Source organism: Nipponia nippon, unplaced genomic scaffold (assembly GCF_047370975.1).
Source record: "Nipponia nippon isolate SJK-2023a ecotype South Korea unplaced genomic scaffold, ASM4737097v1 scaffold_6, whole genome shotgun sequence".
NCBI lineage: Eukaryota > Metazoa > Chordata > Aves > Pelecaniformes > Threskiornithidae > Nipponia > Nipponia nippon.
The window spans coordinates 83,895-105,697 of NW_028262380.1; the positions used below are offsets into that span (position 1 = coordinate 83,895).

The 21,803-nt window shown below is 49.2% G+C and overlaps 1 long non-coding RNA gene and 1 pseudogene across 1 annotated transcript; both read right to left on the reverse strand.

Annotated features, from left to right (window-relative positions):
- Positions 1-9,138: 9,138 nt before the first annotated feature.
- On the reverse strand, positions 9,139-16,980 carry LOC148051296 (uncharacterized). The gene is made up of 3 exons (XR_015699877.1): positions 16,429-16,980; positions 14,626-14,828; positions 9,139-10,438 (listed from the first exon to the last, which is right to left on the reverse strand). It is a non-coding gene; the product is annotated as an uncharacterized LOC148051296 (long non-coding RNA).
- On the reverse strand, positions 13,271-14,084 carry LOC148051297 (uncharacterized; annotated as a pseudogene).
- Positions 16,981-21,803: the final 4,823 nt, after the last annotated feature.

The following is a 21,803-nucleotide window of genomic DNA, read 5'->3' on the forward strand; positions in this document are numbered from 1 at the left end:
TCTTTCCTCTTTTAGGACGCAACTATTTTCCCGATATCATTTCCTAGTAAGCGCACAGAAACAGAAGATTGCGCTTTCAGGAAGGCAAAATAAACGGAGGGAAGTCGGCTTTGCACAGGCAGAACACGCTCCAGCGCAGACCTTCTTTTCCTTTTAGGATCTGCGTTAAAATAGTTCCTAGAAAAACTACAGAAGGAAGGAGAGCTGGCGCATTCTTGACGTTAACTTTGAAGTCCATGCTCCAAGCGCCTTAGGAAAAACGCGGACACGCATCGCGGACGTACCTTGTACTCGCAGACCGCTACGGATCACAGCAGCGTGCAAAAGAGAGGGGGCCAGGGGAGCGGCAGGGAGGGCCTGGCACTCACCGCAGCTCTCGCTCTCGGCACTGCCGGGAGAATTGACCAGTTCAGACGCTTCTTTCTCCTTCTCTCCTCCCTTCCTCTTCTGTAACTCCGGTCGCTTGGCTGTCCTCTACCTAAGAGGAAATGTAGGTGTCTTTCAGCTCTTACGAGACAATGCTTCCTAGGCACGTAACCTCTGTCTCTCATGCGCTACGCAGCTCTACCGCGCTGTGGTTTACATGTATCAGCCCTGCGGTGGATGTTGGTGGTCTTGATACCTGCGAATATAGATAGAAGCTATCACTTCAAGTCGTTAGAATCATTGCACAACAGATGTAACCAAACAAAAGTAAATCTTTGTGATTAGTTAGGACAGTTGTAAGATAAGACGCTCCTGAATAATCCCCCTTCAGACAACTAGGCCTTGGGAGAGCAGATGTGTGAAACCATAAAGTAAGAAAGAAAGGTGCAAAATGACCATTAGACCACAACAAACCGACCTTGAAGGACATCGTATACGTGATCCCAGAACTGAGTTTGCGCAGAAGTAAAGGTCAGTCAGCGAACACAGTGAAGACGACTACGAGCTTTCATCTGAAGACCCCAAAGATCACCTGAAGACCACTATGGAAGACAACTGCACATGCGGATTGGACATTTACATATGTTAATAAGTTCCAGAAAATCTCATGTTTATGTAAACAAATTCTCGGAAGTCCTATGAATGTGTATGATTTCATAGTATGTAATTACTGAAGGTTTACCAAGCTGTTGTAGCCCTCATGGTGGAATGATCCCCAGTGCTGTCCAGCACCACGATAAAGAATGCCTGCTTTCTAAAATGCCAAAACTAAGTTTTAGAGAGTGAATTATTTCGCCGCTTTCCGGTAACAGATTTTGGCACCCCAGGTGGGACCCTGCTCTTGAACATCGATGGATCTGAGGGACTGTGGGACCTCCCTCTGGCACCGAGGGATTCTCAGGGAGAACCTCCGATCCCCAGACCGAAGAGCTCTGAGCCAGGACCAGCAATAAGGTAAAGGCATTCTTTCAGCGTTGTTTTCTGTTGCCTGCCCGTCAGTCCTAGTGAAAGCTGCACAGGGTTGGGCTGAATCCCTGGGGCAAAGGGAAAGGACCCTTGGATCCAAACTGAAGGATAGGTCTCCTTCCAGAAACTGAGGCTGGGGAGTTTGTCTGATCTGCGAATTTGAATGCTGAATAGGGTCGCGGCTGTAACTGGGTGCTTTTGTGTGTTTGTGGCCCTAAGTGTTTGTAATTGTGTGGTGGTGGTGTGAAAAGTTTGGTTTAAATTGTTTTGTGTCTTGCTTTTAAAATGGGAACTGCAACTTCTAAAGGGGAAACGATCTTAGAGAAATCTCCTCTCGGGTGCATTTTACACAATTGGGAGCAAACAGCAGGACCGCGGGAGGAGCTGCAAAGCAAGCTGATCTAACCAAACGTTGTAATCGGTGGTGGCCAGTGTAGAACCTGGGGGATGGAGGAAAGTGGCCGGTTAGTGGAACTTTGAATTGCCGTTATACTTTGTTGCAATTGCCGTTATACTTTGTTGCAATTGCCCGTACACATTGTTGCAATTGCCCGTTATACATTGTTGCAATTGCCCGTTATACATTGTTGCAATTGCCCGTTATTTTTAGGACGGGAAGGAAAGTGGGATGAAGTCCTGCATGCGGATATGTTTTTCACTTTACCTTCACACCCTGCATGGCAGAAGTGCGGGATAAATTTGGCTGCCTCAGATCCTTTGGTGCTAGCATTGGAAAGAGAGAGTAAGAGCAATGGAAAAGGGAAAGGTTTGAAAAGGTGTTGTTCTGCTGGTGGTATTGGACAGAGGTGTTTACAATGAGTTCAGGATGAGCCAGAGGATGACCCAGAAGCGTTGGTTGCTCCCAGGCCGAGGCAGAGATCGCAGAATGACAAACCTGAGCCCCCTGAAGCAGGCGACTGAGAGCAGAGAGAGAGGAGCGACGCCGGTGGCTGGGAGGACGCGTGGTCGGCAGGAGCAGCGCCGCGAGCGCCATTGGGACGGCTGTTGGGAACGAAGGACCCCTGACTGTGAGGGGGCCCTTTTCGATTGCTGATTTAAATGATTGGAAGCAGGCGGCGGGCAATTATAGCGATAACCCTGAGAAGGTGGCTAAAGCCTTTGACACAATGATCAGAACTACAGACCCTGACTGGAAGGCTATCGATGCTCTTCTGTCGGTATTGTTTGATAGCGCAGAAAGAGAAATCATCTTTAGAAGGGCAAGAACTCAAACAGAGGGACAAATTGCTACAGGACAATTGCAGGGTCGGTGGGAGCAACATTTACCTCCTACAGATCCAGACTGGGATCCTAATGACAGAACGGAAATTAATAAAACGATACCAGAAGCTGATTTTGTTTGGAATTAGGAATGCTGTTCCTAAAGCGGTGAATTGGTGGAAGTCGTATCAGATTAAGTGGAATAAGGAGTCACCGACTGAATTTTTAGATAGACTAAAAGAAACTGCACAAAGATATACCACTATGGACCTGGAATCGGAAGAAGGGAAAAATCAGTCAGTGTCCCTCTTTATAGGACAGTCAACAGATGGCATTCAGAGGAAATAACAAAAGTTGCAGGGCACAGATGTCAGGGACTTAGGGAAATTGTTGGAAGTCGCATGGATAGCTTTCAGAAACAGGGATCAGGTGAAAGAAAAATGTCATGCTTGGTTGATAGCAGCTTTAGAAGGATTGCAAGTAAGTAGAGGAGGATTTTGAGGAGGTAGAAATGGAGTCGGAGGAAGAGGACGAGTTAGAGGCGCTTATTGTAAAAAAGGAGGGACATTGGAAAGCGAACTGCCCCTCCCGACAGGGAACAGAAGGAGCCGATTCCGTGTTGACAACAACAACTGCAGTTAACACTGAGGAATGAAGGGGATGGAGGAGTCTTCCCCAGCAGAGCCTCTGGTTAAAATACAGCTGGGGGAAGATCCAACTGAAGCAGAATTCCTGGTAGATGCTGGAGCAGCTTGTTCGGTTTTGAATGAAAAAGGTGTTGAACTTCGTAATAAGAGAATCAAAGTTGTTGGTGTGACTGGTAACGCTGAAACTAGGCCATTCTTCAAGCCTTTAACATTCAAAATTGGAAAACAATGGGTAACACATCAATTCCTGTATTTACCGGGGGCTCCGAAACCTTTGCTAGGGCGAGATTTGTTAGAAAAATTGGAAGGAGAAATACGATTTAAAGACGGGGAGGTCGATGTATTAATTCCTGAATCTAAACTTGTACAAGCAACTGCGTTCCTATTGCAGGAAGATAAAACTTCAGGAACCGGCATCCCAGCAGAAGTGGAAAAATGCAGTGATGCCCCTCGTACGGGCTGGAGAAGTCCCTGGTAAAGGTAGGAACGCTGAACCGGTAAAAACGGAGCTCAAAGCAGGAGCAAAGCCAGTAAGGCAAAAGCAATACCCTTTGAAACTAGAAGCTAGAATCGGGTTAATGCCAATTATTGAGAAATTCATAGAATACGGTCTGCTGAGGGAATGTGAATCAGAATACAACGCCCCCATCTTGCCAGTAAAAAAGCAGATGGGAAAAGTTATTGATTGGTACAAGATTTAAGAGCTATTAATCAAATTGTTCATGATATTCATCCAGTAGCTGCAAAACCATACACTTTACTGACAACAATAAATTAAAACCAAGAATGGTTCACAGTTATAGATTTGAAAGATGCCTTTTTCTGCATACCTCTCGAGCAAGAAAGTCAAAATATATTTGCCTTTGAGTGGCAAAATCCGGAAACTGGTCATAAATCACAGTACACTTGGACAGCGTTGCCACAGGGATTCAAAAATGGTCCTACAATATTTGGAAATCAATTAGCCAAAGAACTGGAAACCTGGAAAAGAGGATACAAGACAGGGACTGTGTTGCAGTATGTCGATGATATTCTAGTTGCAGCTGTAACCCAGGAAGAGTGCTGACAATATTGCTCTTTTGAATTTTCTGGGAATGAATGGTTACTGAGTTTCAAAAGAAGAGGCACAAGTCATTTGAGAATCTGTCAGGTATCTGGGATTTGAGCTTTTGAAAGGATGAAGACCGAGCACAGAAGGAAAGGAAGCCGTCTGCCAGCATCCCGAGCCCCAGAATGCACGGGAGCTGCGGGCCTTCCCGGGAACGGTGGGGTGGTGCAGGCTGTGGATTGCAGGCTATGGACTCATTGTGAAACCTTTATATGAGCTACTGAAAACTTCACCACCTGCATGTTTGGAACGGGACGACAGCACCAGAAATGCTTTCAAACGAATAAAAAGAACTCTGATGAAGGCACCAGCTTTAGGACTCCCTGATCCAACTAAAACTTTTGAATTGTTCGTTCACGAGCGACAAGCTACGGCTCTGGGAGCGCTCTTAGATGCCAGGAGGCAACAGACGCGCGGTGGCCTATTTCTGCAAGCAATGGGGCCGTACCAGCAAAGGACGGCCAGGTGGTCCGAGGGCTGTCGCCGCTGCTGCGCTGTTAATCCAAGAAGCCCGGAAACTGACACTGGGACAGGAAATGACTGGGTCTGTACCACACGTGGTACTCGCTGTCCTGGACCAAAGAGGTGGGCACTGGTGGTCTCCGAGCCTGATGTTGAAGTACCAGGTAGCACTTCTTGAACAAGATGATGCTGTTTTAAAATCAACGGCAATAGTAAACCCAGCAGTTTTCCTGTCATCCCAACAACTGGAAGAAGAACCCACACATGATTGTTTACAGACTATCGAGGAACTGTATTCCAGCCGACCTGACCTGAAAGACACCCCTCTGGAAAACCCAGACTGGGAGCTATATTCGGACAGGAGCAGCTTTGTGAAACAAGAGATCTGGATGTCGGGATATGCCGCGACCACAGTGGATACGGTTGTAGAAGCAGAAGCTCTGCAATCAAAAATGTCAGCCCAGAAAGCAGAACTGATTGCACTAACAAGAGCTTTAGAATTGAGTGAAGGAAAGCGAGTGAACGTATGGACCGATTCCAAATACGCATTTGGAGTATTACATGCACATGGAGCGATTTGGAAAGAAAGGGGACTATCGTCATCTCAAGGGACCAGAATTAAACATGCGGAGCAGATTCTAAAGTTACTCAAAAGTGTACAGAAACAAAAAGAAGCGGTTGTTATGCACTGCAAAGCTCACCAAACCAGCCGCACCCCACAAGAAAGAGGCAATCAATTGGCCGATTTGACCGCTCGTAAGGCTGCAGAAAAGGGTAAAGGAATATTGGCAATAATCCCTGAAAAGAAAACAGAATTAGGAGAATCTCCTAACTATGACAGTCAGGACAGAAACTTAATTGAAACATTAAGAGCTGAAATACAGAAAAATGGATGGGCTGTTACTCCTACGGGGCAGGTAATTCTAACCCCAATTTTGATGCATGAAATAGCAAGGGAAGAACATAATAGTGTTCATTGGGGAACTGAGAACTTACTGAAACATCTGCAAAAGTCAGTGGTGAGTCATAATATGGTAGAAATTATAAGGTCCGTAGTTGAAACGTGTGAAACATGCCTTAGAAATAATCCAAAGACACAGAACAGAATTCAGTTTGGATCCACAAAACCAGGAGATGCTCCAGGAGAGCGCTGGCAGATAGATTTCACTGAACTGCCAAAAAAAGGAGGGTTAAACTATCTGTTCGTATTGGTGGATACTTTTACAGGATGGCCTGAAGCCTTCCCATGTCGCACCAACAAGGCTAGGGAAGTTGTCAAAATCTTACTTAAAGAAAGAATACCCCGACTTGGTGTTCCTTTAGGGATTTCCTCTGATAGGGGGCCACGTTTTGTTGTAGACATTGTCCGACAAGCAGAGTATCACAAATAACATGGGAGCTGCATGCCCCCTATCGCCTGCAATCCAGTGGACGGGTAGAGCGCATGAATCAGCCCTTAAAACTGCAATTGAGTAAAATTTGCCACTTCAATGACTTGGATACAAGCACTTCCACTTACGCTATTGATAATTAGAGTTCAGCCTAAAGGAAACCATCAGTTAAGCCCTTATGAGCTGTTGTATGGGAGAGCGTACCAGATTCCTAAATTACCAGAATAATTAAACATCAGTGGTGAAACAGATTTACGAAAGTTTCTAATACCCTAGGGACAGTGATACAAGAAATGAAAAAGAATGTGATTGTAAATAAATCTCTGAATCTTGATTCCCCAGTACATCCGTTCCAGCCTGGAGCCTGGGTATACCTGGAGTCGTGGACCGGAGAACCCCTGCAAGAAAAGTGGAAAGGACCATTTCAGGTTTTACTGACAACATACACATCTGCAAAACTAGGTAAGAAAGGGCCCTGGATTCATTACTCAAGAGTCAAAAAGGCTCCTAAACCATGGACTTCCGAGGAGGCAGCTCCTCTGAAGCTCGTTTTCAAACGACAACTTCAGTTTCTGTGTTACTGATAAGTTCAGAAGTGTTTGGGCTGAAACTAGGAAGGTCCATGGCACGAGAATGTTCCTGTGCCATTAGTAGCAGAAGTAGCTTCAGCTATTAATGCAAGCAAATGTTGGATTTGTGCTAGATTCCCAAAGCACAGTACTCAGTCTGCTGTAACACTAATTGGGCTACCAATTCCTTTCAATACCACTTGGAATATCCTTTGGGACAGCCCAAAAGTTTAAAATTTTGGGAAGTGCCCAAAGGACTGGGATGGTATTGGCTGTGCGGAGACCAAGCCCTTAAAGCACTACCTCCCTGGTGGACAGGTTCTTGTACGTTAGGGGTGGTGTCCCAGACATTAAAGTAATAACACATCTCCATGGAATGGGGGGATTAAATCCCCAATTGGAAAACAGAAAAAGAGCAATGGATAATCCATTGATTACTCTGTCTACTGCCTTTCACTCATTTCTAAAATGGTTAATCCCAGCGTTAGGAGTCAGTGAATTGGAAAAAGCAATAGTAAATATAGCAGGAGTCATCAAGAAAATTGGGAATGCCACATCCGATGCTATAAAAGCTTTACAAGAAGAAACTGCTACATGATGTTGGCTTCCCATGGAGGAATATGCGCAATAGTAAATTCAAGCTGCTGTACACACATTGATGAAAGTGGAAGGATATCCAAAGACTTAAAAATCATACCTGATCAAACAATAATCTTACATGAAGTAACTAAAGAAAATACCTCTTTTGGGTTTGAAGAGATTTGGAATGCTCCCACTTCTTGGTTACCTAATTGGTTATGGCTGAAGAGATTATTTTTATTAGTGATTATTACCATAGATTGCATTCTTGCCTGCATAATGATCCAATGTTGTAACTGCTGTACAAGATATAATAAGTTTGTACAGTGAGGACTGTAGCGTATAAGCCACAAGCCCTCAAAAGAAAAGGAGGGATTGATACCTGCGAATATAAATAAGAAGCTATCAATTCAAGTCGTTAGAATCATTGTACAACAGATATAACCAAACAAAAGTAAATCTTTGTGAATAGTTGGGACACTTGTAAGATAAGAAGCCCCTGAATAATCCCCTTCAGACAGCTAGGCCTTGGGAGAGCAGATGCGCAGAACTATAAAGTAAGAAAGGTGCAAAATGACCATTAGACCAGAACAAACCGACCTTGAAGGACATCGTATACGTGATCCCAGAACTGAGTTTGCACAGAAGTAAAGGTCAGTCAGCGAACACAGTGAAGAAGACTACGAGCCTTCATCTGAAGACCCCAAAGATCACCTGAAGACCACCATGGAAGACGACTGCGCATGCGGATTGGACATTTACATATGTTAATAAGTTCCAAGATATCTCATGTTTATGTAAACAAATTCTCAGAATGTGTATGATTTCATAGTATGTAATTACTGAAGGTTTATCAAGCTGTTGGGGCCCTCATGGTGGAATGATCCCCAGTGCTGCCCAGCGGCACAATAAAGAATGCCTGCTTTTTAAAATGCCAAAACTAAGTTTTAGAGAGTGAATTATTTTGGTGCTTTCTGGTAACAGGACAGGGGGAAATTCTGAAGCGACTGGGGAAAAGAAACATAGGCAAGAAATTAAAAAAAAATAGAAATGGGGAGCCGGATAGAGGTAGATATAGAAAGGAAACTTTCAAAAAGGAGCAGGGTACAAGAAACATAGGCAAGAACTAAGAAATAGGGACAGGGAGCTAGAAAGGGGGAGACGTAGAAAGAAAGTGTAAAAAGTGACAGGGTAGAGGACAGAGGGAAGAATAAGAACTAGAGACAGGGAGATGGATAGGGGGACATGTAGAACGACAATTTTACAAGAAACAGGATACAAGAATCATAGACAAGAATTCAAAAGTAGGTTCATGGAGCTGCAGAGAGGAAGAAGTAGGAAGAAAATTTGAAAAATGATGGGGTACAAGAAACACTGGCAAGAAATGAAAATCAGGTCAGGGAGACAGACAGAGGGAAAGGTAGCAAGAAAATTTTGAAAGCAACTGGGTTTGAGAAACCTATGCAAGAATTTGAAAAATAGGGATGGAGAGGTAGAAAGTTTCAGAAGCGATGGGGTACAAGAAACATAGGCAAGAACTGAAAAATAGGGACAGGGAGCCTCATAGAAGGCAACTGTGGTGGGCCAACCTCAGCTGGCCACCGGGTGCTCACCAAGGCACTCTATCCCTCCCCCTCCTCAACAAGACGGGGAGAAAATACAACAAAAAAGCTTGTAGGTCGAGATAAGGACAAAAGATATCACTCACCAAGTACTGTCACAGGCAAAACAGACTCAACTTGGGGAAATTAATTCAATTTATTGTCCATCACAATCAAGAGTAGGATAATAAGAGAGAAGAACAAATCTAAAAAACAACCTGCCTCACCATGGCCTTCACCCCAGCCTGCAGGGGAATCTCTGCTCCAGTGCCTGGAGCACCTCCTCCCCCTCCTTCTTCACCGACCTTGGTGTCTGCAGGGCTGTTTCACACTCACGTTTTCTCTATCACAGCATCTGCACAGCATTTTTTACCCCTTCCTAAACATCCATCCCAGAAGCACAACCAGCATTGCCGATGGGCTCAGCTTGGACCGGCTGCAGATCCATCTTGGAGCTGGAAGTGGCTGTGCCTGACATGGGGGCAACTCCTGGTGTCTTCTCGCAGAACCCACCCCTGCAGCCCCTGCCCTGCCCCACCTAACAAAACCTTGCCACGTAAACCCAATCCAACAGCGATCGTCTGCAGGACAGAGAAGGGGGACTGAAAAATAGGGAAAGGGAGCCACAGAGGGAGAGGTACGGGGGGGGGGAAAAAATAGCGATGGGCTACAGGCCAGAGAGGAGGAAGTGACAGGGAATCAGCCTGAGAGAGATGGAGAAAAACAAAGAATAGCGATGGGCCACAGGGCAGAGAGGGAGGATTTTTAAAAAGGGGACAGTGAGGACTCACTGCAGCTCCTGCTCTCAGAGCTGCTGGGAGAATTTGACAGTTCAGACATGTCTTTGTCTCTCCCCCCACCCTGTAGCTCCGGTTGCTTGACTGTCATCCACCTAAGAGAACAGACTGGTGTCTTACAGCTCTTACAATACAAGGCCTCCCAGATACATAGCCTCACACGTGCACGTGTTACCTGGCTGTACTGTGCTTCCAGCTACGCATACGGACCCTGCAATGCACGTTGGCAATTGGATCTGCTGAGGGCTATGCTAAGAGGGATCCTTCCTCACACTGAGAGGCAGGCTGTCTCCTGTCTGCAGCTGGAGGCAGCTGCCGGCTGGCTCCTCTTTATTTTATTCTTCAGCTGCTTTACCTTTTTCTGGCTTCTCCAGCTTCAGCTGCGGCAGCTCCTGTCCACAGCCAGGAAGCGTCCAGCTGTCCATTTTTGCCCATGCCGCTAGGAAAATGAGGCCAAAGGCCACCCACACAAACCTGAGCCAGATGCAATCACCAGCATCCCTGGAGAGCAACCGCCAACCGAGTCCTCAGTGCTGCCTCTGGGAGAGGGAAAGAACAAGCAACCAACCATTATCCACAGGGATGACTGCAGCTCTCCTCAGGCAGGAACCCCTCCTTCTGCAGGAGCTGCTGGAGACGCCGCTCTTTCCCTGAACTGATGCTAATGGCACCTGCATTTAAGGAGAATGAAGCATTTTCAAGGGCCAGCTTGCTGCCATGAGGACAGGGTTTGGGGGCAGTCTATGATGGGGAGGGACAAGGAAAGAGAGGAGGAAGGGCAGAGCAATCTAGGAAAGAGGTGAGGAACAGGGAGGCAGAAAGCAGGATGGTGCAGAAGAGAGAGGGCCTGGGAGGGGGTGCCGGGATAGAGAGCCAACAAGAGCAAGAGAGAATATGCCAGAGAGGTGGAGCACGAGAGAAGACAGGGACAGAGCACAGGACAGAGGTGCAGCACTAAATAATAGGGAGAGGGAGCAGGACAGAGAGTGGGACAGGTAAGAGAAGAGATAATTGGAGAAAGAAAAGCAAGGGAAGAGCAGAGAGGGTCAGAGAAGAGAGGTATGGCTGAAAGAGAAAAATCAGATGAGGAAGAAGGAGTGAGGAGCAGAGAGAAAAAGGTCCGGGGAAAGGACAGAGATGGAGAAAGCGAAGACAGACTAGAAGGAGAATAAAGGGAAAGCCTGACAAGGCCAGGGAGCAGGAGAAAGGGACAGAGGAAGACCAACTAGTGATGGGCAGCAGGATCGAGGAAAAGAAAGGAAAAGAACGCTAAGAGCAAGAGAAGGAGAATGAGAGAAGGCTGTCTAGAGTGAAGACCGGGAGCCATAAAAGGAGGGGCTGTGGGACACACACATCAGAAGGGTAGAAAGCAAAAGAGAGGGATGAGGAGCAAGGGAGTGTGACAGAGAGAGATGGAGGGAAGGAGGGGACGGGATGTGAGGATACAGAAAAGCAGAGGTAGAGGGAAGAGGAAAGAACAGTAGGCGGGGGTAATGGGGGGCAGGAGAGAGAGATAGAGGACAAACAAATAGTGAGGGGCAGAAGATAAATACAGAGAATGAAAACAATACTTGTAGGGAGTGGGACAGAGGGATAGAGCAAGAGGAAGAAGTCAAGAGGGAGAAAGACGGGTAACACACAGCAGGAGTGTGTGTTACCAGGACAAGTGCGGGAGTGAGAGGGAGGGAACCCAGAGCAGGACAGAAGGATGAAGAGAGGGCGAAAATGGGGACAGGAAGCAAAGCAGAGTAGCCAAGAGAGGGGGAGAAAAAAAACAGAAAGGGAGCCAGACAGAGATGAGCAGCAGGACAGAGAGATGGAGAAAGTAAAAAGAGGGGCAAGGACAGGGACAGAGGGGTAGAGAGGCAAAGAGAGGGACACGGACCAGGACAGTGGGGGGACACAAGATTGCAGAGAGAGAGGTCCAGGGAAGTGGAAAGGATGAGAGAAAAAGAATGGGGCAGGAAGCAGATCAGAGCTGGAGGAAAAAAAAAAAACTGCTGGGGAGCAGGACAGAAAGACAGAGCGGAAAGAGATGACTGGGAAGGAGGGCAGCAGGATGAAAAGAGCAAAACTCATGACAGGCAAGAGGACAGAGGGATTGACAAAGTAGTAAGGGGCAGGAAGCAGGCCAGAGGAATGGAAGGAAAAAATACTGATGGGCAACATGACAAAGGGATGCAGAGAAAAAGGAGGAAAAGGAAGGAGGGGGAGAGAGAGAAAGAGGGGGATTGAGTGCAGGACATGGAGAGACAAAAGGCAGGAGAAGGAATAGGACAGAGGGAGTGTCAGAAGTGGAGAAGGAAGAAAAAGGGTGATGGGCTGCTGGACAGAGACAGCAGAAGAAAAAGTAGGGCCAGACTAAGGAACAGAAAAAGGAAAGAAGGGAGAGGTGGCTGGCCAGGGGGTTACAACTAGAAGCAATGAGAGAGGCAGTGGGACAGAGGAATACAGGCAGAATAAGCAGGGACAGGAAGCAGGAGAGGTGGGCAGTGAGAGGAAAAAAAAGGGTCAGAGAGTAGGACTGAGAGATGGAGAAAGAAGCATTAGGGCCAGGGGGCTAGAGAGAGGGAAATACAGGTTGGAGGAAGGAGAGGGGGACAGAGAGAGAAAGTGGGTGACAGCCCAGGCAGAAAGTGGGAGAAAGAGAAACCAGTGACAAGCAGCAGGCCACAGGCAGGGAGAAGGAAGGACAGGAGGAAGGAGAGAGGGCTAGAAAAAGCAAGTGAGGGAGAGGGAGCAAGAAAATGGGATGCAGAGAAAAAGAGAGGGATGGGGAGCACGATGCTGGGATACAGAGCAAGCGAGAGCAACGGGGAGAAAGAGAGGGAGGTGGAGCCACAGGAAAAGCAGGGACTGAAAGCAGGAGAGAGAAATGGAAAAGGGAAATTAGGAGTGGGAAGCAAGACAGAGGGGTGGAGAGAGAATGAGGGACATAAGGATAACGAGAGGGAGAGAGGGAGGGAGAGGGAAGGAAGGCTGGGGAGCACCACAGAGGGATGCGGAAAGCGAGAGAGAGCTGGGGAGCAGGGCAGAGAAATGGAGAAAGAAAATGCAGTGATGGGGGGCAGGAGAGAGGAGCAGAAAGAAGAAGAGTGGGGAGCAGAGAGAGAGAGAGAGAGAGAGAGAGAGAGAGAAAGGTGGCAAGAAAAGGTCAGAGAGGTGGAGAAATCAAGAAGTTTAGGGAGGAGAAGCCCTGCAGAGAGATGGAGCAAGAAAAGGTAGGGTTGGTGAGCAGGACCAAGGGATAGAGAGACAGGGGGTGGGGAAGGAGAGGAAGAAGAAAGGAGGGCCAAAGATGGTGAGAGGGCGCAGGACCTAGAGCCAAAGAGAGAGAAAGGAGAGAGAAGAGGAGAACAGGACTGAGGAAGAAAAGGGAGGGTCAGATCTGTACAAAGAGACCAAGAAGGAAAAAAGAAAGAGCAAGGGGCTAGAGGACAGAGAGAGAGAGGAGGGGGAGGGAGGGGGACAAGGACACAGGCCAAAGTGAAAGAGAGGCAAAACTAAGAGGCAGCCAGCAGGAGAGAGAGGGAGGGGGGAAAGCCTAGGATGGGCAGCAGGACAGAGATGGAGCAAGAAAAAGCAGCAAGAAGGAGCGGGACAGAGTGAGAGAGAAGAAACCAAAGAAGAAAAGAAAGCAAAGAAGGAACGGGGCAGAGCACCAGGAGGAAAGGTGAGGAGAAGGAGAGAGAAACCAAGATAGGGGCAGGGGGATAGGGAGCAGGAGAGAGAGATGGAGCAAGAAAGGAAAAAAGGCGAGGAGGCAGAAAAAAGGGAAAGAGACAAGGAGAAGGAGCAGGACAAAGGGATGGAAGAGGAGAAAACTAGCGATGGGCTGCAGGACAGAGATGGAGGAAGTAAAAACAAGAGATGGAGCATGGCGGAATGACAGAGAGAGAAAGCGGGGACAGAGAGCAGGAGAGCACTGGAGGAAAAAAGCAACTGGGATAGGCAGTGATGGGGAGAGAGATGGAGAGAAAAAGAGTAATGAGGAAGAGAGAAAGGAAAGGAGAGCCATCTGGAGAGAGATATGGTTAGAAAGGATGGGAGAGGGACCGGGACCAAGAGACAAAAGCAGACAAGATGGCAAGAGGAAGCAGGGCAGAGGGGGGGAAAGGGACAGGGATCTGGGCAGAGATGGAGAAAAAAGCAGCAGGGATGGGTTAAGAGACAGAAAGAGCAACAGGGAGCAGTGCAGAGAAGAAAAAAAACATACCACACAAACAGGGCAACAGCAGGATCACAACAGAGAAGAAAAACACCTGGGAGGGTCAAGAGGACAGAGAAGATGATGAATATGGGCAGGGAGCAGGGCAAAGGGATACAGCGAGAAAGGACAGGACAGGAAGCAAGGCAGAGCGACAGACAAGAATAATGCCAAGGAGAGAGAGAGAAAGAGAGACCTTGAGAAGCACAGGGGGTGGGAGGGTGGAGAAAGAGAGAGAGGTCTTAGGAGCCCTGCAGAGAGATGGAGGGCAAAAAAAATGGGGCAGGGAGCAGCACAAAGTGTCCGAGAGAGTAAGAGATGAAGAGGAAGGAGAAAAACGGAATGGGAAAAACCAGTGGCAGTGAGCAAGGCAAGGGAGGGGGAGAGACAGAGAAGGAAGGTAAGTGAGAGGGAGAAGGCAGGGAGACAAAGCAGCACCTCCAGGCACAGAGAGGAAAAGAACGCCAGAGCAATTGTGGAGGAAAGAGACGGATGCAGATGAGGACAAAGAGATGGAAAAGGAAAAAACAGCAATAGGTGCAGGACAGAGACGGAGGATGAAAAAAGGGCGCGAAGGAGCAGGACAGAAGACTAGAGAGAAGAGGTGCAGGGAAGCAAAAAATTAAAAAAAACCCAACCAAACAAACTCACAGCATCGTGCAATGGAGAGGGGGCCAGTGGAGAGGTATGGAGGGCCCAGCATGCAGCAGTGGGGCAACAGGGCCCTGAGGGCCTGGCACTCATTGCAGCTCTTGCTCTCGGCGCTGACGGGAGAACTGGCCAGTTCAGATGCTTCTTTCTCCTTCTCTCCTCCCTTTCTCTTTCGTAACTCCCGTTGCTTGGCTATCCTCCACCTAAGAGAAGGTGTGAGTGTCTCACAGCTCTTACGAGACGAGGCTTCCTAGACATGCAGCCTCACTCTCATGTGCTACGCGGCCATACCGCGCTTTGGGTTACGTGTACCAACCCTGCAGTGGACATTAGTGGTCTGGCCTGCTATGGACTATGAAGAGTGATCCTTCCCCACCCAGAGAGGCAGGCTCTCTCTTGCCTGCAGCAGGAGGCGGCTGTTGGCCAGATGGCCTTCTATTTTTTACTCTTTACCTCTCTCCGGCCTCTCTGGCTTCAGCCGCGGCAGCTCCTGTCCACAGCCAGTAAGCGCTCCGCCTGTCCCTTTTCACCCCCACACCGCAAAGAGAGTGAGGTCAGGCAGAGACAACCCACGCAAGCCTGAGGCAGGTGCTGTCAGCAGCATCCCCACGGGAGGAACGGACAACCGCATCCTCAGCATGGCCTCTAGCACAGGGAAAGAAGAAGCGGCGACCGTTATTACCGTAGATCACCCCTGGCCTAAGCCCTTCCTTCTGCAGAGGCTTCTGGAGACACTGCTCCTTCCCCGCACTGCTGGTAACGGCACCCGCGTTAAGGGACAATCCAGCCCACTTGAGAGCCAGCTTGTGGTCTTCACAACAGGGCTTGGGGGCGATCTGGTGCTACGGGACAGGCTTCAGGGGAGGTGCCGGAGCAGGGGGCAGCTGCACGGGGCCAGGAGAGGCTCGGGGGAGCTCTGGCGAGCTGGGGAGGCGCCCGGGGGCTGCCCCTTCTGTCAGCTCTCGGGTAACTCCCTGGGGCAGACCGGGAGCCGGCCGCAGCGGGCAGGCTGAAGCTTCCCGTCCCGCCACCCCCGGCGGCCAGCGGGCAGGAGCCGCCGGAGGGGCTCGCTCGCCTCCCCGGTGGCCTCGGCCCTCACCCGCCGCCGGGAACGGCCCCAGCGCGCCGCCACGCTGCTGCCGCGCGCCGCGCATGCGCCCGGAGGGGCCAGAGCCGGCGCGCGAACGCGGGCTGCGGTACCGCACTTGGGCCACGAGGCGGCGGCAGCAGCGAGCACCCAGCGCGCGTCGCTCGCCCCGGGCGGCACCAGCGCTGCCGTCCGCGTTCCACGCGCCGAGCGCCCGCCGACAGCGCGCCCGTGGGGCGGGAGCGGCGTTTCCTTACCGGGAGGCAGCACCGAGCGCGGCGGCACCGCCCCGCGGGCACCGCAGTATCCATTGCCGTTACCGGCGCCGGCAGCGTGGATCACGTGGACGCCAGCATGCGCTGCCACGCACGTCCGTAGAAACTACACCTCCCGGCATGCCCCGGGGAGCGACACGGCCGACCGGAAGCCCCGGGGCCCCAGGATGCCGCCACGGGCACCCGGCCCAGCTCTCTGGCCCTGCGGGGGCACCGCTCCCCTCGCCGCCGACGCACCCGGAGCCCCGCCGAGCCCCCGCCCGGCTCCGGGCTGCCCTCGCCACCGGCCCCGACCCGGCGCGCCCCCCCGCCGCCCGGCCCCGGGAAGCCCCACCCGCCCGGCTCCCACACGGCACCGCACCCTCCCCGCTCCGTGCCTCCCGCCGGCCCGGCCGCTCCCCCCCAGGCACCGCCGCCCTCCTCGGGACTTTCCCCGCTCACCTCCTCCCTGCCTGCAGCCGCAGCCCAACGACCGCTCCGCTCCGCCCCGGGCTCCCGCTGGCCCCTCCGCGGCCACCCGGGGCAGGGCAGCACTAGCTGCCCCCCAAGCAGCCCCTTTACAGGGAGGGGCCGGCGCCATCAGCCTCACTGCCCGCACCTGGGCCTCTCCAGCCCCGGCCCCCAGCTGGGGCCCAGCAGGAGCAGGGGGCCCTCGCCCGACCCCCACAGTGCATCAGTCACCTGCTGCCCTGGGCTCCGCCACAGCCCCTTGCCCGGTGCAAAGGGAACGCAACCACAGCCGGGAGGGCAAAGGAGAAGGCGAGTGTTTATTCAGTCACGCACAGAAACATAACCAGTCCCAGGAGCGAGTCTGCCCCGGGACTCGGGGCCCCCGATGCTCCCCCTGGCCCGGGCACACCTCAGCAGTCGTTCCCAGAGCCACGCTCGCTCATCGGTTTGGTGGGGAAGTGATGGTCGGTCTCGGCTGGCTCCTGGAGCGATGGGCTGCTGGGCAGAGGTGGAGGCTGCCAAAAATGAGGATCAGGGCACAGGACGCTAGAAGAGAAGAGAAGAGAAGAGGAAGGTGACAGCCGGCTGGCACAGTATTTTCATTGGTCATGAATAAATGCATTTGAAGAGTTTGTACTATTACTGACTTCAGGTATTTTTGGTTTGAAAGAAAACCAAGAAAACACCATACTGGACGTGATTCCGTTTTAATAGTCTCTGAATTTCCAATATTTGAAAGGAAAAAATAATGGGGTAAATGCAGGAGTACGCAGCTATTACCAAGAGAAGCAGCGTTAGTAAGCTCTGTGGTTACTGGCTGTGCGCTGTGTCCCTGCAAACAGCAGTGTGGCAAACAATTGCACTCTTCTGTTTTTCATAGATATGAAGACCTATCACGTACAATGCTCCAATTTCAAAGCACATACAAGGAAGAGGGGAAAAGGATCTTTCTTTCCAGAACTTACTTATGGAAAGCCTTGCTGATGATATTTGAAAATTGGGAGGAGAAAAAGAAAAATTTGCTTCCATGGAAACTGAACAGTTAATAATTACTTATTACTTTTCCTACCCTTTAGATGCATTTAAGGCATCCAAACCCCGAAGAACAGCAGCATTAGGCACTGATTAGCATATGGCAAACTTGAGGCTGAATGTGAAGAAAACAAACAAAATTTTTAAAAAATTAAGAACTCAGGAGTGGAAGGTGTATCTTAAATCCAAAGAGCAGAGCTCAGGCGGAGGGTTTCATTCCTGCTTTTGCTTTCATTGCAGTACCTAAATGCACATTCAAGGTCCAAGGTCAGGGGAAAAGCTGTACCCCTCTGGAGAGACATAAGGGGACCCCTTTGGAGCTAAGTAACTGCATCCCTCCTGCACTGCAGGAAGCACCTTGGGAGCACGAACGGGGAGCCCTGTGCCCACCAGTCCTCACTGGCAAGGGCTGTGACCAGCAAGAGACTAATGGATGGCTTCCCTGCCAAAGTTTCCTGAAGCTTGTAAGAGGAACAAACATGTGGTGCTTACCTCCCCAGTCCATGCCTCACATAGCGACCAGTGTAAGTACAGAGAAAGATGCCATGGCAGCATGGAATTATGTATGAAAAACACGGATGGGATGGGAAAGACTCCAGCAAAGCTGCTGATTTGCCCTGCCACCCCTTTGAAGCTTGGCCACCCTGCTTGTGCGCACTCCAGTGAGCTCCGATGGGAGAAGCGCTTTGCCTCGTCACCCCTGGCAACGCACCTTTCCCCGTGTAATAAAATTGATGCTTGGATTGCCACGTCTCCGTTCTGTTGGGTAACAGCAGGCTGGGTGCTGGTAGCAAATCGCAACAGCTGTCTTACAGGATCTCAATAATTTTTAGAAGCACAATTTCAATAATTTTTAGAAGCTTATATGTGCATCCAAAATGTGTGAAGCATTTTATGTACATCAACACCATACTATCTGCTTCTCTCAGAGGCCTTTCACTTTAAGATTTTTTTCCCTCCTCAGTGAAATCATATCCAGTACACTATGTAAAGTGAAGGGGTGCAGAGAATATTTAACAGACCTTGCATGATCCTCCAGAAAACAGGTGCTTGTTATTCTCTTTAATGTAGCTATGCAAATTCTGAACAATTACTGCAGGACAATAACACGGCCCTTGGAGCCTGTTAAACTTTACGATATTCACACTGAGTCTGACTTGCCCTCCGCAGGCAGACCAGACAGTGCCCCTGTATCGTATCACCTCCTCTCCTCTTTCCCCGGGTTTCTCAGAGCACACCTTGGCCCTTTGACTTCAGCATGTGCTAGCCAGGAAAAATGGGGAGAGGGGGCGGAATATGGGGCTGGCCCTATACACAACCTCTGTGGGGAACGGTGATAAGGATGGCGCGATGGATATGGGCTCTGAGCAAGGTCACGTCTTGGCTCTCAGCAGTGTCGCCTGCCTCAGGAATCGTCCTGCCAGCTACTCATCCCCAGAGGAGCGGAACCTTTACAAGCAAGAGGTGGGTAAGGAAGTACAGGCCAGAGCCAGGGAAAAGGTAGGGAATCCCAAAGTAATGTATTTCCGAAGCTATCTGAACCATTAATTATATTTGAAATTGTTGTAAGTGGAACTAATAGCAAATAGATAATTTTTTGTATTTAAATAGTTAATCAAAATCATACAAGAATGCATACATTTCAGGTGTTTTCTAATGTGTCATTACTGCATATTTTAACTGAACTATTCTAACTATAATTACCTGGCTAAGTTACAGACAACTCTGACTGGGCTGCACGTATTTTCTAGCAATTACATCATGGCTATTTTTATGAAAGCATTCTAATTCTAATTCTAATTCTAATTCTAATTCTAATTCTAATTCTAATTCTAATTCTAATTCTAATTCTAATTCTACAACTTCCTCAAGGGGGGGCAGTGGAGCGGGAGGTGCTGATCTCCTCTCTCTGGTGACCAGCGATAGGACACGAGCAAATGGAATGAAGCTGCGTCAGGGGAAGTTCAGAGTGGGCATTAGGAGAAGGTTCTTCACTGAGAGGGAGGCCAGTCACTGGAACAGGCTCCCCAGGGAAGTGGTCACGGCACCAAGCCTGTCAGAGTTCAAGGAGCGTCTGGACAATGCTCTTAGACATATGGTTTAGTGTTAGGTAGTTGTACGGGGAGTGGGGAATTGGACTCAATGATCCTTACGAGTCCCTTCCAATTCAAGATATTCTATGATTCTAATAATCTTTACATATATTTATAGAAATATAGACAAAATAATCTAAAAACCCAATACACCGGGATATTTCTGTGTCTAGAATTGGCAGTGCTCTTTCTGCACTGATTGTTGTGGTGAAGCATATGGGGACTGCAACACTGGAGAACTGACAGTCAGAGACACATACGGCAGGGTAACAACTGTAAGGCAGGCAAAGAGTGACTGCAGCCTCCATTTGAGAAACTGCAAGGAAGCGTGTGTGAACGGTTTGCTTTTCAGCCTGAAGTTATCATACATGTATCACGACTGTAGTTAAAAGTCAACAGGTTAAGCTTGAAAACGAATTCTTCAGAAGTGTTGGGAGCTACATCGCCATGGGTTTTCTCCCCAGCATACTACATTAGCAGTAATAAAGAAGCCGAGATACCCTGTTTGTTGCTACCTCTGATGACGGCATCAACGCTACTCATTTTTGTTAGTCTGTTCCTTCTGCTACACAGTAAGAAAATCACTTTTATGCACAAATACCTCTGCAGCTGGAAAATGGCAGAGAAAAACAGAGCTATGGGGAGGAGAGGCAGTCTTGTATCTTAGGTGGATGAATAACTTTTTAAACAGCTTGAGTCTCCTCTACAATGTGAGAGGCTAGGTAAAAGGGAGGGAGGATGGCAGACAGCAGGCGGTGGACTTTCACTTTCTTAAGACAGGCAAAGTAATATCTAAGGTTAATGAAAGATGCCACAGGGACAGGCTAAATGTCATTTCAGAACACGATACGTGCCAAACAACCCTGTTAGTTTTCAAAAACTATCTAAAATTGATCATTATAACTGCTTGCAAGTGGTTTGTAAGAAGGCTTCAATCATGCAAACACTGTCAAGCGTAGTACTTTTTCTTATACTTTTTTTTGTAATTCTGCAGAGAAAAAAAAAAGAGGAAAAACCTGACAGGAAAGAGGGAAGTAACAGCTCCATATTAAAGCAGACAGGACAGCTATATACCTCGTACTGGGTACATTCCTTGTTCTAACAGAGGCCCTTGTTTAGTATTTGAACACAAGCTGTGACTTTTTCTTATTGTCACATTAGAAGGGGGAGAAGAGGGGAGAAAATGTGGGGAGAGGTGAGAGGAGAGGGAAAGGGAGAGAGAGGGAGAGGGAGAAGAGAAGGCAAATGTTTTCTGAGACATACAGAGAGCAAAGGTGATTGCATAGCCTGTCAGAGCAGGCAGAGCAGCGTGTCTATAATCGTGGCAAGGAAAAAAGAAACTTCATTTAACAAATGTGAATTTAACATGAAACTTCAGGAAAACCTGTTACTTTGCCCAAGTATGCAAAACCTAGTATAGGAGAATGGCACCTAAAGCTATGGAACGGAAAGCCTTTAGGATGATCCTAGTGGAAGAGTCAATGAAAAAGTTTCCCTGGGCCAGCAAGTTCCCACACAGGCCTTGAACAGAGATAGGGAGTTGCTTCATGGCAACAGAACGGACTGTTAACTTAATGTGTTCAGTATAAAATAGATATTCAAGTCTACTCAAATCTATTACTGTTGCCTACAGCCCATAGTACTACCACAATCCATGCAATAACTTCTGCACTAGCCTTTTATGTATGATGATCTTCTCCACTAACAGGAATATCTAGATAGATATAGATACAGAGTGTATATATATATATATACACGCACGTATCTATCTCCATACGTACAATGTGGATCCCTCCAGCAGCTGGGCTCAGACACTCAGTCTGCCCAGTAGCTGCTCCTGGATCCCAGTCTCCCCAGGTGCTGGCACCCGGACATCGGAGCCCCCAAGGCTGCAGCCCCACTCCAGTTGCTGGTACAGACCGTTGTACGCATCCCCCCCAACGGCCAGGACTCCCCTCGTCCCTCCAATAGCCAGCTCCTCCCGTGGTCTCACCCTTGGAGACCCCCTTGCTCCCAGGCGGTTTCTCCGCTTCACCGGCTGGTCCATTTTGATCTTTGCTAATGATCACGCGCTCCCTCGCACTTGTTCCAGCCTCTGCACCACAGACACAGGGGCCTCCAACCCCTGGTGTGGCTCCAGCTGCTGCACTGAGGCCCCCCACCCCGTGCACACAGGAGAGCCCTCAGCCAGGACAGAGCTGGGAAGGAATTTAAGAAGAAGATGGGACAGCCTGTGGTGAT